Consider the following 17,891-nt stretch of genomic DNA (forward strand, 5'->3'; position numbering starts at 1 on the left):
TTCCAAGGGCTTGGTGTGGACGCTGGTTCCAGGACGCCCTCCCAGGAACCCGGTAGCAGGGCGGCCGCAGCGTCTCGCGCCACCCAACCGTCCGCCGGCCGGCGGCCGTCGCTAAGTGGCCTGCGGGGGACGTGCTCCCACTGTGGGGCGGGCGCCCAGCCTGGTGTCTTCTCTGAGGCCCCGTGGCTGCTTTTCCCCCCCCCGCAAGGGGAGAGCCGCGGAGGTGGGGACCGCCTCCTCGTGGGGACGTACACCCAGCTCTCCACGTCGGATTCCGGGGCTCTCTGTCCTGCCAGAAGGCCCAGCTGGCCTGCGGGTCCTTAGAGTGGCAAAAACATCCGAAAACTGAGATTGAGGGTCCGGTGGTTGTCTGCACTTTTGTGCTGGGCACCCCAGGGAGGCCCGGGGGCTGGCTGGACAACGCGGTCTGCTTGGCGGGGGGGGGGGGTTTGGAGGAGCAACTGATGCCCTTTGCACTTTGGGTAGCAAGTGTCTGAGGTGTCTCTGAGCCCTGCGCCATGTCGGGGGTGGGGGTGGGAGGTCGGGGGGGGGGTGGAGGAGCAGGAGGAGGAGGAGGAGGAGGAGGTGGGAAGGGCCGTGGCCTGCAGTCGTGTTCCCGGGGTGGCTTCTTCCACAGGCTGCTTGGCCTGGGCTCCCTGCACCTGGGCCTTTGGAGGACTGGCCCTGTGCTTGCCAACGCTTCCCCTGCAGGGACCCAGAGCTGGGAGGTTGCATCTCTCAGCCCTGGGTCGGGCAGAGCCCCAGCGGGCCATGCCCACAACCTCTCTCAGCACGGGTCCCCCAGAAGGCTCCTTTGGGACCAGGATTCTCTTGCGGGTGACTCTTTAAGGTCTGGCCCCTGGATGGAGGGGCAACAGGAGTAGAGGAGCAGGAAGGGGAAGGGGGTGGCCGTGCGAGGGGACACTTTGAGGCCAAGTCCCAGCTTCAGCCTGATCCTCCTGGGAACCCCGGGGTGTACGTCACACCTCCTGGTTGTCCCGCTCTGAGACAAGGAGCCGGGCTTCGCATTCCCCCAGCAGCCAGTCGTGGGCTGAGGACACCTGGGGCGTTGGGAACTCCCTGGCTTCTCCTTGGCTTAACATCTGGAGCTGCTTGTGAATCGTGCCGCCACACACACCCGAGTGCAGGTGTCTTCTGCACAGACTGCGGGCCTCGCTCTTCTGAATGCCGCTAGCTCGCCACCCACCCACGGGTGAACCTGGTCAGGGTACTTTCTCTCGGGGGCAGACTCTGATCCTGGCGGGCTACCGGTGTCTCTGTTTGCTCGTTTCTTTCTTCCATTTCGGGAAAGGCTTCCTTACTGGGTGTGGAAATCTCCTATGCCTTTCCTCGCCTATTCTGTCAGCTTTAAAATTCTCTTTCAGTTGCCACCCTCACAGATGGATTAGGAAACTCTTTCCGGTGCCCTCATTAGTGAAATGACCTCAATGAAGCTGGAATCCAATATCTAATCGCCGATTTTTAGCGAGTCCACACGCCAGGGGGGTCGGGGTCCAATGCAGCCCCGGCCAGGCCCAGGCCCCTTGGACTGGGCCACAGGAGGACACAGAGGAGGGTCCCGGCCCCCACGGTCGCGTTGCCGGCAGTTCTCCAAGGGCTTGGGCGTTTTCCAGAGGTAGGAGATGGAGGGGACTGATTTCTTCAGCGCCCCACTAACCACGCCACCCCACCCATGGGACACATCCCAAGAGAGAGAGAGAGACGCCCCATACACTCGCTCCCCTCCCCCATGCGCTGTGCCCCAGCCCGGGCCCGGGGGAATAGGCGGCAGCCCACCCACAGGGTGGGGGGCGCAGCTGAAAGGGGTTGTCGGGGAGGGCGGCCCCTGCCTGGGGTCAAAGGGCGGGCGACCCGCGCGTGCGCAATCGGCGGCGGCGGCGGGGGCGGCCACGAGCTGGGGGTGGGCCAGGCGAGGAGAGGAAGGGGGCTGGAAGGTCTCCACCTTGGCGAGTCCAGCCGTGGAGGCGCATCTTGTGTGAGTGTGAGTGAGTGAGTGTGAGTGTGAGTGTGTGTGTGTGTGTGTGTGTGTGTGTATAGAGAGACAGCCCCCCACCCCGGCCCGCCGCTCCCTGCCCGCCCCGCCCCGCCCCGCCTGTCACCCCCGTCCCTCGGAGCCCGCCGGACCCGGCCGGTGAACTCAACAGGCCCGCCCGGTGCGGGTCAGCGCCGGCGCGGGGCCTGGGGCGGGAGGAGGCGGCGGGGAAGCGCAGAGAGGCTCGGCTTCTTGAGCGGGGCAGGGGCGCCCTCCGCCGTCTAGGGCCACACCACCCTGAACGCGCCCGATCTCGTCTGGTCTCGGAAGCTAAGCAGGGTCGGGCCTGGTTAGTACTTGGATGGGAGACCGCCTGGGAATACCGGGTGCCGTAGGCTTCTTTTTTTTTTTTTTTTTTTTTGCCTCTTGTTCTGTCCCCTCTCTGGGAGCGAGGCGGCGGCCCGGGGCGGGGGTCACCCCCACCCTCAGCGCCCGCCGCGGTGCCTGGCGCCCCAGCCCGCACCGTGGGGCCTCCTCTTGTCCCAAGCCGCGACACCGCCGTCACGCGGCAGCATGCGTGGCTTCTGGACTGTCAGGTCTCAGACCAAAGGTCTGCTCCGTGGGAACCGACACGCTGGAGGAAACCTTGAGAGTCTGAGAGGGGAGGGAGTTCCAGAAGAAGGCCAGGATGTCATTTTGAGGGAGTATGTGACCAGAACTCGTCCCGTTGCTTTTGGGGTTCTATGGGCTACACGTAGGAATCTTTGGTGGTGGCACCTGATGTTGGGGGATCCGGAGTCACACCCAGACCTGCCCCACAGGCCTCCTTTTACTTTTCTCTTCGGATTCATTATGTTTAAAAAGTGTCTCTTATCTCTATGATTGCATTTTCTTTTCTCTCTCTTTTCAAGCAGATGATGGGAGTCCAAGTATTAAGGTGACATGTGTTGCCCGTGCCCCCCTCCCCCCTGTGTTCTTATTCATTAACCTCTGATGTTGTTCCAGCGTATTGTGGGGGTACCAATGTTAAGGTCGGGTACGTTGCCCTCTCCCAGCCTCCCCCCTCGGGTCAGAGCCTCAAGTGCGCCCATCCCCCAGTCGGTGCGCACCCACCCCATTCCTAATGGAGGTGTATGCCCATCCCCTCCCCCCACCCGCCCGACACCCACCCGATGAAGGTGATTCCTCTGTGTCCACTTGGGTGTCCGTCGGTTCGTACCCATTTGCTGGTGAGCGCGAGCACGTGGTGCTCGTGTGTCCATTCTTGGGCTACCTGGCTTACTGGAACGGGTTCCAGCTCTGGCCAGGAGAACCACGAGAGGTGCCCTCTCACCGCTGCTCCTCCTAGCTGAATAGCACTCCGTGGTGTCCACGCGCCACATTTCATTTACGCACTCGTGGGTCGATGGGCACTCGGGTCGCTTCCAGGTCTTTGCGATTGTGACTTGTGCCCTGACTCTAACCCTAACCCTTACCCAGCCCCGTCTCCTCCTCGGCCCCTGCCTGACTGACTCCTTCCCGCCCGGCCTGTCACCTGTCACCGTCCTCTGCCCCTGCCTGACACGCTCCTCCCCGCCCGGGCCGTCACCGTCCTCGGCCCCTGCCTGACGGGGCTCCTCCGTCGCCTGGGCCTTCCAAGGGCTTGGTGTGGACGCTGGTTCCAGGACGCCCTCCCAGGAACCCGGTAGCAGGGCGGCCGCAGCGTCTCGCGCCACCCAACCGTCCGCCGGCCGGCGGCCGTCGCTAAGTGGCCTGCGGGGGACGTGCCCCCACTGTGGGGCGGGCGCCCAGCCTGGTGTCTTCTCTGAGGCCCCGTGGCTGCTTTTCCCCCCCCCGCAAGGGGAGAGCCGCGGAGGTGGGGACCGCCTCCTCGTGGGGACGTACACCCAGCTCTCCACGTCGGATTCCGGGGCTCTCTGTCCTGCCAGAAGGCCCAGCTGGCCTGCGGGTCCTTAGAGTGGCAAAAACATCCGAAAACTGAGATTGAGGGTCCGGTGGTTGTCTGCACTTTTGTGCTGGGCACCCCAGGGAGGCCCGGGGGCTGGCTGGACAACGCGGTCTGCTGGGCGGGGGGGGGGGTTTGGAGGAGCAACTGATGCCCTTTGCACTTTGGGTAGCAAGTGTCTGAGGTGTCTCTGAGCCCTGCGCCATGTCGGGGGTGGGGGTGGGAGGTCGGGGGGGGGGTGGAGGAGCAGGAGGAGGAGGAGGAGGAGGAGGTGGGAAGGGCCGTGGCCTGCAGTCGTGTTCCAGGGGTGGCTTCTTCCACAGGCTGCTTGGCCTGGGCTCCCTGCACCTGGGCCTTTGGAGGACTGGCCCTGTGCTTGCCAACGCTTCCCCTGCAGGGACCCAGAGCTGGGAGGTTGCATCTCTCAGCCCTGGGTCGGGCAGAGCCCCAGCGGGCCATGCCCACAACCTCTCTCAGCACGGGTCCCCCAGAAGGCTCCTTTGGGACCAGGATTCTCTTGCGGGTGACTCTTTAAGGTCTGGCCCCTGGATGGAGGGGCACCAGGAGTAGAGGAGCAGGAAGGGGAAGGGGGTGGCCGTGCGAGGGGACACTTTGAGGCCAAGTCCCAGCTTCAGCCTGATCCTCCTGGGAACCCCGGGGTGTACGTCACACCTCCTGGTTGTCCCGCTCTGAGACAAGGAGCCGGGCTTCGCATTCCCCCAGCAGCCAGTCGTGGGCTGAGGACACCTGGGGCGTTGGGAACTCCCTGGCTTCTCCTTGGCTTAACATCTGGAGCTGCTTGTGAATCGTGCCGCCACACACACCCGAGTGCAGGTGTCTTCTGCACAGACTGCGGGCCTCGCTCTTCTGAATGCCGCTAGCTCGCCACCCACCCACGGGTGAACCTGGTCAGGGTACTTTCTCTCGGGGGCAGACTCTGATCCTGGCGGGCTACCGGTGTCTCTGTTTGCTCGTTTCTTTCTTCCATTTCGGGAAAGGCTTCCTTACTGGGTGTGGAAATCTCCTATGCCTTTCCTCGCCTATTCTGTCAGCTTTAAAATTCTCTTTCAGTTGCCACCCTCACAGATGGATTAGGAAACTCTTTCCGGTGCCCTCATTAGTGAAATGACCTCAATGAAGCTGGAATCCAATATCTAATCGCCGATTTTTAGCGAGTCCACACGCCAGGGTGGTCGGGGTCCAATGCAGCCCCGGCCAGGCCCAGGCCCCTTGGACTGGGCCACAGGAGGACACAGAGGAGGGTCCCGGCCCCCACGGTCGCGTTGCCGGCAGTTCTCCAAGGGCTTGGGCGTTTTCCAGAGGTAGGAGATGGAGGGGACTGATTTCTTCAGCGCCCCACTAACCACGCCACCCCACCCATGGGACACATCCCAAGAGAGAGAGAGAGACGCCCCATACACTCGCTCCCCTCCCCCATGCGCTGTGCCCCAGCCCGGGCCCGGGGGAATAGGCGGCAGCCCACCCACAGGGTGGGGGGCGCAGCTGAAAGGGGTTGTCGGGGAGGGCGGCCCCTGCCTGGGGTCAAAGGGCGGGCGACCCGCGCGTGCGCAATCGGCGGCGGCGGCGGGGGCGGCCACGAGCTGGGGGTGGGCCAGGCGAGGAGAGGAAGGGGGCTGGAAGGTCTCCACCTTGGCGAGTCCAGCCGTGGAGGCGCATCTTGTGTGAGTGTGAGTGAGTGAGTGTGAGTGTGAGTGTGTGTGTGTGTGTGTGTGTGTGTATAGAGAGACAGCCCCCCACCCCGGCCCGCCGCTCCCTGCCCGCCCCGCCCCGCCCCGCCTGTCACCCCCGTCCCTCGGAGCCCGCCGGACCCGGCCGGTGAACTCAACAGGCCCGCCCGGTGCGGGTCAGCGCCGGCGCGGGGCCTGGGGCGGGAGGAGGCGGCGGGGAAGCGCAGAGAGGCTCGGCTTCTTGAGCGGGGCAGGGGCGCCCTCCGCCGTCTAGGGCCACACCACCCTGAACGCGCCCGATCTCGTCTGGTCTCGGAAGCTAAGCAGGGTCGGGCCTGGTTAGTACTTGGATGGGAGACCGCCTGGGAATACCGGGTGCCGTAGGCTTCTTTTTTTTTTTTTTTTTTTTGCCTCTTGTTCTGTCCCCTCTCTGGGAGCGAGGCGGCGGCCCGGGGCGGGGGTCACCCCCACCCTCAGCGCCCGCCGCGGTGCCTGGCGCCCCAGCCCGCACCGTGGGGCCTCCTCTTGTCCCAAGCCACGACACCGCCGTCACGCGGCAGCATGCGTGGCTTCTGGACTGTCAGGTCTCAGACCAAAGGTCTGCTCCGTGGGAACCGACACGCTGGAGGAAACCTTGAGAGTCTGAGAGGGGAGGGAGTTCCAGAAGAAGGCCAGGATGTCATTTTGAGGGAGTATGTGACCAGAACTCGTCCCGTTGCTTTTGGGGTTCTATGGGCTACACGTAGGAATCTTTGGTGGTGGCACCTGATGTTGGGGGATCCGGAGTCACACCCAGACCTGCCCCACAGGCCTCCTTTTACTTTTCTCTTCGGATTCATTATGTTTAAAAAGTGTCTCTTATCTCTATGATTGCATTTTCTTTTCTCTCTCTTTTCAAGCAGATGATGGGAGTCCAAGTATTAAGGTGACATGTGTTGCCCGTGCCCCCCTCCCCCCTGTGTTCTTATTCATTAACCTCTGATGTTGTTCCAGCGTATTGTGGGGGTACCAATGTTAAGGTCGGGTACGTTGCCCTCTCCCAGCCTCCCCCCTCGGGTCAGAGCCTCAAGTGCGCCCATCCCCCAGTCGGTGCGCACCCACCCCATTCCTAATGGAGGTGTATGCCCATCCCCTCCCCCCACCCGCCCGACACCCACCCGATGAAGGTGATTCCTCTGTGTCCACTTGGGTGTCCGTCGGTTCGTACCCATTTGCTGGTGAGCGCGAGCACGTGGTGCTCGTGTGTCCATTCTTGGGCTACCTGGCTTACTGGAACGGGTTCCAGCTCTGGCCAGGAGAACCACGAGAGGTGCCCTCTCACCGCTGCTCCTCCTAGCTGAATAGCACTCCGTGGTGTCCACGCGCCACATTTCATTTACGCACTCGTGGGTCGATGGGCACTCGGGTCGCTTCCAGGTCTTTGCGATTGTGACTTGTGCCCTGACTCTAACCCTAACCCTTACCCAGCCCCGTCTCCTCCTCGGCCCCTGCCTGACTGACTCCTTCCCGCCCGGCCTGTCACCTGTCACCGTCCTCTACCCCTGCCTGACACGCTCCTCCCCGCCCGGGCCGTCACCGTCCTCGGCCCCTGCCTGACGGGGCTCCTCCGTCGCCTGGGCCTTCCAAGGGCTTGGTGTGGACGCTGGTTCCAGGACGCCCTCCCAGGAACCCGGTAGCAGGGCGGCCGCAGCGTCTCGCGCCACCCAACCGTCCGCCGGCCGGCGGCCGTCGCTAAGTGGCCTGCGGGGGACGTGCTCCCACTGTGGGGCAGGCGCCCAGCCTGGTGTCTTCTCTGAGGCCCCGTGGCTGCTTTTCCCCCCCCGCAAGGGGAGAGCCGCGGAGGTGGGGACCGCCTCCTCGTGGGGACGTACACCCAGCTCTCCACGTCGGATTCCGGGGCTCTCTGTCCTGCCAGAAGGCCCAGCTGGCCTGCGGGTCCTTAGAGTGGCAAAAACATCCGAAAACTGAGATTGAGGGTCTGGTGGTTGTCTGCACTTTTGTGCTGGGCACCCCAGGGAGGCCCGGGGGCTGGCTGGACAACGCGGTCTGCTGGGCGGGGGGGGGGTTTGGAGGAGCAACTGATGCCCTTTGCACTTTGGGTAGCAAGTGTCTGAGGTGTCTCTGAGCCCTGCGCCATGTCGGGGGTGGGGGTGGGAGGTCGGGGGGGGGGTGGAGGAGCAGGAGGAGGAGGAGGAGGAGGAGGTGGGAAGGGCCGTGGCCTGCAGTCGTGTTCCAGGGGTGGCTTCTTCCACAGGCTGCTTGGCCTGGGCTCCCTGCACCTGGGCCTTTGGAGGACTGGCCCTGTGCTTGCCAACGCTTCCCCTGCAGGGACCCAGAGCTGGGAGGTTGCATCTCTCAGCCCTGGGTCGGGCAGAGCCCCAGCGGGCCATGCCCACAACCTCTCTCAGCACGGGTCCCCCAGAAGGCTCCTTTGGGACCAGGATTCTCTTGCGGGTGACTCTTTAAGGTCTGGCCCCTGGATGGAGGGGCACCAGGAGTAGAGGAGCAGGAAGGGGAAGGGGGTGGCCGTGCGAGGGGACACTTTGAGGCCAAGTCCCAGCTTCAGCCTGATCCTCCTGGGAACCCCGGGGTGTACGTCACACCTCCTGGTTGTCCCGCTCTGAGACAAGGAGCCGGGCTTCGCATTCCCCCAGCAGCCAGTCGTGGGCTGAGGACACCTGGGGCGTTGGGAACTCCCTGGCTTCTCCTTGGCTTAACATCTGGAGCTGCTTGTGAATCGTGCCGCCACACACACCCGAGTGCAGGTGTCTTCTGCACAGACTGCGGGCCTCGCTCTTCTGAATGCCGCTAGCTCGCCACCCACCCACGGGTGAACCTGGTCAGGGTACTTTCTCTCGGGGGCAGACTCTGATCCTGGCGGGCTACCGGTGTCTCTGTTTGCTCGTTTCTTTCTTCCATTTCGGGAAAGGCTTCCTTACTGGGTGTGGAAATCTCCTATGCCTTTCCTCGCCTATTCTGTCAGCTTTAAAATTCTCTTTCAGTTGCCACCCTCACAGATGGATTAGGAAACTCTTTCCGGTGCACTCATTAGTGAAATGACCTCAATGAAGCTGGAATCCAATATCTAATCGCCGATTTTTAGCGAGTCCACACGCCAGGGTGGTCGGGGTCCAATGCAGCCCCGGCCAGGCCCAGGCCCCTTGGACTGGGCCACAGGAGGACACAGAGGAGGGTCCCGGCCCCCACGGTCGCGTTGCCGGCAGTTCTCCAAGGGCTTGGGCGTTTTCCAGAGGTAGGAGATGGAGGGGACTGATTTCTTCAGCGCCCCACTAACCACGCCACCCCACCCATGGGACACATCCCAAGAGAGAGAGAGAGACGCCCCATACACTCGCTCCCCTCCCCCATGCGCTGTGCCCCAGCCCGGGCCCGGGGGAATAGGCGGCAGCCCACCCACAGGGTGGGGGGCGCAGCTGAAAGGGGTTGTCGGGGAGGGCGGCCCCTGCCTGGGGTCAAAGGGCGGGCGACCCGCGCGTGCGCAATCGGCGGCGGCGGCGGGGGCGGCCACGAGCTGGGGGTGGGCCAGGCGAGGAGAGGAAGGGGGCTGGAAGGTCTCCACCTTGGCGAGTCCAGCCGTGGAGGCGCATCTCGTGTGAGTGTGAGTGAGTGAGTGTGAGTGTGAGTGTGTGTGTGTGTGTGTGTGTGTGTGTGTGTATAGAGAGACAGCCCCCCACCCCGGCCCGCCGCTCCCTGCCCGCCCCGCCCCGCCCCGCCTGTCACCCCCGTCCCTCGGAGCCCGCCGGACCCGGCCGGTGAACTCAACAGGCCCGCCCGGTGCGGGTCAGCGCCGGCGCGGGGCCTGGGGCGGGAGGAGGCGGCGGGGAAGCGCAGAGAGGCTCGGCTTCTTGAGCGGGGCAGGGGCGCCCTCCGCCGTCTAGGGCCACACCACCCTGAACGCGCCCGATCTCGTCTGGTCTCGGAAGCTAAGCAGGGTCGGGCCTGGTTAGTACTTGGATGGGAGACCGCCTGGGAATACCGGGTGCCGTAGGCTTCTTTTTTTTTTTTTTTTTTTTTGCCTCTTGTTCTGTCCCCTCTCTGGGAGCGAGGCGGCGGCCCGGGGCGGGGGTCACCCCCACCCTCAGCGCCCGCCGCGGTGCCTGGCGCCCCAGCCCGCACCGTGGGGCCTCCTCTTGTCCCAAGCCACGACACCGCCGTCACGCGGCAGCATGCGTGGCTTCTGGACTGTCAGGTCTCAGACCAAAGGTCTGCTCCGTGGGAACCGACACGCTGGAGGAAACCTTGAGAGTCTGAGAGGGGAGGGAGTTCCAGAAGAAGGCCAGGATGTCATTTTGAGGGAGTATGTGACCAGAACTCGTCCCGTTGCTTTTGGGGTTCTATGGGCTACACGTAGGAATCTTTGGTGGTGGCACCTGATGTTGGGGGATCCGGAGTCACACCCAGACCTGCCCCACAGGCCTCCTTTTACTTTTCTCTTCGGATTCATTATGTTTAAAAAGTGTCTCTTATCTCTATGATTGCATTTTCTTTTCTCTCTCTTTTCAAGCAGATGATGGGAGTCCAAGTATTAAGGTGACATGTGTTGCCCGTGCCCCCCTCCCCCCTGTGTTCTTATTCATTAACCTCTGATGTTGTTCCAGCGTATTGTGGGGGTACCAATGTTAAGGTCGGGTACGTTGCCCTCTCCCAGCCTCCCCCCTCGGGTCAGAGCCTCAAGTGCGCCCATCCCCCAGTCGGTGCGCACCCACCCCATTCCTAATGGAGGTGTATGCCCATCCCCTCCCCCCACCCGCCCGACACCCACCCGATGAAGGTGATTCCTCTGTGTCCACTTGGGTGTCCGTCGGTTCGTACCCATTTGCTGGTGAGCGCGAGCACGTGGTGCTCGTGTGTCCATTCTTGGGCTACCTGGCTTACTGGAACGGGTTCCAGCTCTGGCCAGGAGAACCACGAGAGGTGCCCTCTCACCGCTGCTCCTCCTAGCTGAATAGCACTCCGTGGTGTCCACGCGCCACATTTCATTTACGCACTCGTGGGTCGATGGGCACTCGGGTCGCTTCCAGGTCTTTGCGATTGTGACTTGTGCCCTGACTCTAACCCTAACCCTTACCCAGCCCCGTCTCCTCCTCGGCCCCTGCCTGACTGACTCCTTCCCGCCCGGCCTGTCACCTGTCACCGTCCTCTACCCCTGCCTGACACGCTCCTCCCCGCCCGGGCCGTCACCGTCCTCGGCCCCTGCCTGACGGGGCTCCTCCGTCGCCTGGGCCTTCCAAGGGCTTGGTGTGGACGCTGGTTCCAGGACGCCCTCCCAGGAACCCGGTAGCAGGGCGGCCGCAGCGTCTCGCGCCACCCAACCGTCCGCCGGCCGGCGGCCGTCGCTAAGTGGCCTGCGGGGGACGTGCTCCCACTGTGGGGCAGGCGCCCAGCCTGGTGTCTTCTCTGAGGCCCCGTGGCTGCTTTTCCCCCCCCGCAAGGGGAGAGCCGCGGAGGTGGGGACCGCCTCCTCGTGGGGACGTACACCCAGCTCTCCACGTCGGATTCCGGGGCTCTCTGTCCTGCCAGAAGGCCCAGCTGGCCTGCGGGTCCTTAGAGTGGCAAAAACATCCGAAAACTGAGATTGAGGGTCTGGTGGTTGTCTGCACTTTTGTGCTGGGCACCCCAGGGAGGCCCGGGGGCTGGCTGGACAACGCGGTCTGCTGGGCGGGGGGGGGGTTTGGAGGAGCAACTGATGCCCTTTGCACTTTGGGTAGCAAGTGTCTGAGGTGTCTCTGAGCCCTGCGCCATGTCGGGGGTGGGGGTGGGAGGTCGGGGGGGGGGTGGAGGAGCAGGAGGAGGAGGAGGAGGAGGAGGTGGGAAGGGCCGTGGCCTGCAGTCGTGTTCCAGGGGTGGCTTCTTCCACAGGCTGCTTGGCCTGGGCTCCCTGCACCTGGGCCTTTGGAGGACTGGCCCTGTGCTTGCCAACGCTTCCCCTGCAGGGACCCAGAGCTGGGAGGTTGCATCTCTCAGCCCTGGGTCGGGCAGAGCCCCAGCGGGCCATGCCCACAACCTCTCTCAGCACGGGTCCCCCAGAAGGCTCCTTTGGGACCAGGATTCTCTTGCGGGTGACTCTTTAAGGTCTGGCCCCTGGATGGAGGGGCACCAGGAGTAGAGGAGCAGGAAGGGGAAGGGGGTGGCCGTGCGAGGGGACACTTTGAGGCCAAGTCCCAGCTTCAGCCTGATCCTCCTGGGAACCCCGGGGTGTACGTCACACCTCCTGGTTGTCCCGCTCTGAGACAAGGAGCCGGGCTTCGCATTCCCCCAGCAGCCAGTCGTGGGCTGAGGACACCTGGGGCGTTGGGAACTCCCTGGCTTCTCCTTGGCTTAACATCTGGAGCTGCTTGTGAATCGTGCCGCCACACACACCCGAGTGCAGGTGTCTTCTGCACAGACTGCGGGCCTCGCTCTTCTGAATGCCGCTAGCTCGCCACCCACCCACGGGTGAACCTGGTCAGGGTACTTTCTCTCGGGGGCAGACTCTGATCCTGGCGGGCTACCGGTGTCTCTGTTTGCTCGTTTCTTTCTTCCATTTCGGGAAAGGCTTCCTTACTGGGTGTGGAAATCTCCTATGCCTTTCCTCGCCTATTCTGTCAGCTTTAAAATTCTCTTTCAGTTGCCACCCTCACAGATGGATTAGGAAACTCTTTCCGGTGCACTCATTAGTGAAATGACCTCAATGAAGCTGGAATCCAATATCTAATCGCCGATTTTTAGCGAGTCCACACGCCAGGGTGGTCGGGGTCCAATGCAGCCCCGGCCAGGCCCAGGCCCCTTGGACTGGGCCACAGGAGGACACAGAGGAGGGTCCCGGCCCCCACGGTCGCGTTGCCGGCAGTTCTCCAAGGGCTTGGGCGTTTTCCAGAGGTAGGAGATGGAGGGGACTGATTTCTTCAGCGCCCCACTAACCACGCCACCCCACCCATGGGACACATCCCAAGAGAGAGAGAGAGACGCCCCATACACTCGCTCCCCTCCCCCATGCGCTGTGCCCCAGCCCGGGCCCGGGGGAATAGGCGGCAGCCCACCCACAGGGTGGGGGGCGCAGCTGAAAGGGGTTGTCGGGGAGGGCGGCCCCTGCCTGGGGTCAAAGGGCGGGCGACCCGCGCGTGCGCAATCGGCGGCGGCGGCGGGGGCGGCCACGAGCTGGGGGTGGGCCAGGCGAGGAGAGGAAGGGGGCTGGAAGGTCTCCACCTTGGCGAGTCCAGCCGTGGAGGCGCATCTTGTGTGAGTGTGAGTGAGTGAGTGTGAGTGTGAGTGTGTGTGTGTGTGTGTGTGTGTGTATAGAGAGACAGCCCCCCACCCCGGCCCGCCGCTCCCTGCCCGCCCCGCCCCGCCCCGCCTGTCACCCCCGTCCCTCGGAGCCCTCCGGACCCGCCCGCCCGGTGCGGGTCAGCGCCGGCGCGGGGCCTGGGGCGGGAGGAGGCGGCGGGGAAGCGCAGAGAGGCTCGGCTTCTTGAGCGGGGCAGGGGCGCCCTCCGCCGTCTAGGGCCACACCACCCTGAACGCGCCCGATCTCGTCTGGTCTCGGAAGCTAAGCAGGGTCGGGCCTGGTTAGTACTTGGATGGGAGACCGCCTGGGAATACCGGGTGCCGTAGGCTTCTTTTTTTTTTTTTTTTTTTTTGCCTCTTGTTCTGTCCCCTCTCTGGGAGCGAGGCGGCGGCCCGGGGCGGGGGTCACCCCCACCCTCAGCGCCCGCCGCGGTGCCTGGCGCCCCAGCCCGCACCGTGGGGCCTCCTCTTGTCCCAAGCCGCGACACCGCCGTCACGCGGCAGCATGCGTGGCTTCTGGACTGTCAGGTCTCAGACCAAAGGTCTGCTCCGTGGGAACCGACACGCTGGAGGAAACCTTGAGAGTCTGAGAGGGGAGGGAGTTCCAGAAGAAGGCCAGGATGTCATTTTGAGGGAGTATGTGACCAGAACTCGTCCCGTTGCTTTTGGGGTTCTATGGGCTACACGTAGGAATCTTTGGTGGTGGCACCTGATGTTGGGGGATCCGGAGTCACACCCAGACCTGCCCCACAGGCCTCCTTTTACTTTTCTCTTCGGATTCATTATGTTTAAAAAGTGTCTCTTATCTCTATGATTGCATTTTCTTTTCTCTCTCTTTTCAAGCAGATGATGGGAGTCCAAGTATTAAGGTGACATGTGTTGCCCGTGCCCCCCTCCCCCCTGTGTTCTTATTCATTAACCTCTGATGTTGTTCCAGCGTATTGTGGGGGTACCAATGTTAAGGTCGGGTACGTTGCCCTCTCCCAGCCTCCCCCCTCGGGTCAGAGCCTCAAGTGCGCCCATCCCCCAGTCGGTGCGCACCCACCCCATTCCTAATGGAGGTGTATGCCCATCCCCTCCCCCCACCCGCCCGACACCCACCCGATGAAGGTGATTCCTCTGTGTCCACTTGGGTGTCCGTCGGTTCGTACCCATTTGCTGGTGAGCGCGAGCACGTGGTGCTCGTGTGTCCATTCTTGGGCTACCTGGCTTACTGGAACGGGTTCCAGCTCTGGCCAGGAGAACCACGAGAGGTGCCCTCTCACCGCTGCTCCTCCTAGCTGAATAGCACTCCGTGGTGTCCACGCGCCACATTTCATTTACGCACTCGTGGGTCGATGGGCACTCGGGTCGCTTCCAGGTCTTTGCGATTGTGACTTGTGCCCTGACTCTAACCCTAACCCTTACCCAGCCCCGTCTCCTCCTCGGCCCCTGCCTGACTGACTCCTTCCCGCCCGGCCTGTCACCTGTCACCGTCCTCTGCCCCTGCCTGACACGCTCCTCCCCGCCCGGGCCGTCACCGTCCTCGGCCCCTGCCTGACGGGGCTCCTCCGTCGCCTGGGCCTTCCAAGGTCTTGGTGTGGACGCTGGTTCCAGGACGCCCTCCCAGGAACCCGGTAGCAGGGCGGCCGCAGCGTCTCGCGCCACCCAACCGTCCGCCGGCCGGCGGCCGTCGCTAAGTGGCCTGCGGGGGACGTGCCCCCACTGTGGGGCGGGCGCCCAGCCTGGTGTCTTCTCTGAGGCCCCGTGGCTGCTTTTCCCCCCCCCCGCAAGGGGAGAGCCGCGGAGGTGGGGACCGCCTCCTCGTGGGGACGTACACCCAGCTCTCCACGTCGGATTCCGGGGCTCTCTGTCCTGCCAGAAGGCCCAGCTGGCCTGCGGGTCCTTAGAGTGGCAAAAACATCCGAAAACTGAGATTGAGGGTCCGGTGGTTGTCTGCACTTTTGTGCTGGGCACCCCAGGGAGGCCCGGGGGCTGGCTGGACAACGCGGTCTGCTGGGCGGGGGGGGGGGGTTTGGAGGAGCAACTGATGCCCTTTGCACTTTGGGTAGCAAGTGTCTGAGGTGTCTCTGAGCCCTGCGCCATGTCGGGGGTGGGGGTGGGAGGTCGGGGGGGGGGTGGAGGAGCAGGAGGAGGAGGAGGAGGAGGAGGTGGGAAGGGCCGTGGCCTGCAGTCGTGTTCCAGGGGTGGCTTCTTCCACAGGCTGCTTGGCCTGGGCTCCCTGCACCTGGGCCTTTGGAGGACTGGCCCTGTGCTTGCCAACGCTTCCCCTGCAGGGACCCAGAGCTGGGAGGTTGCATCTCTCAGCCCTGGGTCGGGCAGAGCCCCAGCGGGCCATGCCCACAACCTCTCTCAGCACGGGTCCCCCAGAAGGCTCCTTTGGGACCAGGATTCTCTTGCGGGTGACTCTTTAAGGTCTGGCCCCTGGATGGAGGGGCACCAGGAGTAGAGGAGCAGGAAGGGGAAGGGGGTGGCCGTGCGAGGGGACACTTTGAGGCCAAGTCCCAGCTTCAGCCTGATCCTCCTGGGAACCCCGGGGTGTACGTCACACCTCCTGGTTGTCCCGCTCTGAGACAAGGAGCCGGGCTTCGCATTCCCCCAGCAGCCAGTCGTGGGCTGAGGACACCTGGGGCGTTGGGAACTCCCTGGCTTCTCCTTGGCTTAACATCTGGAGCTGCTTGTGAATCGTGCTGCCACACACACCCGAGTGCAGGTGTCTTCTGCACAGACTGCGGGCCTCGCTCTTCTGAATGCCGCTAGCTCGCCACCCACCCACGGGTGAACCTGGTCAGGGTACTTTCTCTCGGGGGCAGACTCTGATCCTGGCGGGCTACCGGTGTCTCTGTTTGCTCGTTTCTTTCTTCCATTTCGGGAAAGGCTTCCTTACTGGGTGTGGAAATCTCCTATGCCTTTCCTCGCCTATTCTGTCAGCTTTAAAATTCTCTTTCAGTTGCCACCCTCACAGATGGATTAGGAAACTCTTTCCGGTGCACTCATTAGTGAAATGACCTCAATGAAGCTGGAATCCAATATCTAATCGCCGATTTTTAGCGAGTCCACACGCCAGGGGGGTCGGGGTCCAATGCAGCCCCGGCCAGGCCCAGGCCCCTTGGAATGGGCCACAGGAGGACACAGAGGAGGGTCCCGGCCCCCACGGTCGCGTTGCCGGCAGTTCTCCAAGGGCTTGGGCGTTTTCCAGAGGTAGGAGATGGAGGGGACTGATTTCTTCAGCGCCCCACTAACCACGCCACCCCACCCATGGGACACATCCCAAGAGAGAGAGAGAGACGCCCCATACACTCGCTCCCCTCCCCCATGCGCTGTGCCCCAGCCCGGGCCCGGGGGAATAGGCGGCAGCCCACCCACAGGGTGGGGGGCGCAGCTGAAAGGGGTTGTCGGGGAGGGCGGCCCCTGCCTGGGGTCAAAGGGCGGGCGACCCGCGCGTGCGCAATCGGCGGCGGCGGCGGGGGCGGCCACGAGCTGGGGGTGGGCCAGGCGAGGAGAGGAAGGGGGCTGGAAGGTCTCCACCTTGGCGAGTCCAGCCGTGGAGGCGCATCTTGTGTGAGTGTGAGTGAGTGAGTGTGAGTGTGAGTGTGTGTGTGTGTGTGTGTGTGTGTATAGAGAGACAGCCCCCCACCCCGGCCCGCCGCTCCCTGCCCGCCCCGCCCCGCCCCGCCTGTCACCCCCGTCCCTCGGAGCCCGCCGGACCCGCCCGCCCGGTGCGGGTCAGCGCCGGCGCGGGGCCTGGGGCGGGAGGAGGCGGCGGGGAAGCGCAGAGAGGCTCGGCTTCTTGAGCGGGGCAGGGGCGCCCTCCGCCGTCTAGGGCCACACCACCCTGAACGCGCCCGATCTCGTCTGGTCTCGGAAGCTAAGCAGGGTCGGGCCTGGTTAGTACTTGGATGGGAGACCGCCTGGGAATACCGGGTGCCGTAGGCTTCTTTTTTTTTTTTTTTTTTTTGCCTCTTGTTCTGTCCCCTCTCTGGGAGCGAGGCGGCGGCCCGGGGCGGGGGTCACCCCCACCCTCAGCGCCCGCCGCGGTGCCTGGCGCCCCAGCCCGCACCGTGGGGCCTCCTCTTGTCCCAAGCCACGACACCGCCGTCACGCGGCAGCATGCGTGGCTTCTGGACTGTCAGGTCTCAGACCAAAGGTCTGCTCCGTGGGAACCGACACGCTGGAGGAAACCTTGAGAGTCTGAGAGGGGAGGGAGTTCCAGAAGAAGGCCAGGATGTCATTTTGAGGGAGTATGTGACCAGAACTCGTCCCGTTGCTTTTGGGGTTCTATGGGCTACACGTAGGAATCTTTGGTGGTGGCACCTGATGTTGGGGGATCCGGAGTCACACCCAGACCTGCCCCACAGGCCTCCTTTTACTTTTCTCTTCGGATTCATTATGTTTAAAAAGTGTCTCTTATCTCTATGATTGCATTTTCTTTTCTCTCTCTTTTCAAGCAGATGATGGGAGTCCAAGTATTAAGGTGACATGTGTTGCCCGTGCCCCCCTCCCCCCTGTGTTCTTATTCATTAACCTCTGATGTTGTTCCAGCGTATTGTGGGGGTACCAATGTTAAGGTCGGGTACGTTGCCCTCTCCCAGCCTCCCCCCTCGGGTCAGAGCCTCAAGTGCGCCCATCCCCCAGTCGGTGCGCACCCACCCCATTCCTAATGGAGGTGTATGCCCATCCCCTCCCCCCACCCGCCCGACACCCACCCGATGAAGGTGATTCCTCTGTGTCCACTTGGGTGTCCGTCGGTTCGTACCCATTTGCTGGTGAGCGCGAGCACGTGGTGCTCGTGTGTCCATTCTTGGGCTACCTGGCTTACTGGAACGGGTTCCAGCTCTGGCCAGGAGAACCACGAGAGGTGCCCTCTCACCGCTGCTCCTCCTAGCTGAATAGCACTCCGTGGTGTCCACGCGCCACATTTCATTTACGCACTCGTGGGTCGATGGGCACTCGGGTCGCTTCCAGGTCTTTGCGATTGTGA

General features: G+C 63.6%; 5 non-coding genes across 5 annotated transcripts; all 5 read left to right on the forward strand.

Moving 5' to 3' along the window:
* The first annotated feature begins 2,272 nt into the window (after positions 1-2,272).
* LOC142874669 (5S ribosomal RNA) lies at positions 2,273-2,391 on the forward strand. The gene has a single exon (XR_012922324.1). It is a non-coding gene; the product is annotated as a 5S ribosomal RNA (ribosomal RNA).
* Positions 2,392-5,894: 3,503 nt separating this feature from the next.
* Positions 5,895-6,013, forward strand: LOC142874766 (5S ribosomal RNA). The gene has a single exon (XR_012922395.1). It is a non-coding gene; the product is annotated as a 5S ribosomal RNA (ribosomal RNA).
* Positions 6,014-9,519: 3,506 nt separating this feature from the next.
* Positions 9,520-9,638, forward strand: LOC142874394 (5S ribosomal RNA). The gene has a single exon (XR_012922212.1). It is a non-coding gene; the product is annotated as a 5S ribosomal RNA (ribosomal RNA).
* A 3,483-nt stretch (positions 9,639-13,121) lies between these two features.
* On the forward strand, positions 13,122-13,240 carry LOC142874406 (5S ribosomal RNA). Its single transcript, XR_012922223.1, has one exon. It is a non-coding gene; the product is annotated as a 5S ribosomal RNA (ribosomal RNA).
* A 3,487-nt stretch (positions 13,241-16,727) lies between these two features.
* Positions 16,728-16,846, forward strand: LOC142874417 (5S ribosomal RNA). Its single transcript, XR_012922234.1, has one exon. It is a non-coding gene; the product is annotated as a 5S ribosomal RNA (ribosomal RNA).
* Positions 16,847-17,891: the final 1,045 nt, after the last annotated feature.

Source organism: Microcebus murinus, chromosome 12 (assembly GCF_040939455.1).
Source record: "Microcebus murinus isolate Inina chromosome 12, M.murinus_Inina_mat1.0, whole genome shotgun sequence".
NCBI classification, from domain to species: domain Eukaryota; kingdom Metazoa; phylum Chordata; class Mammalia; order Primates; family Cheirogaleidae; genus Microcebus; species Microcebus murinus.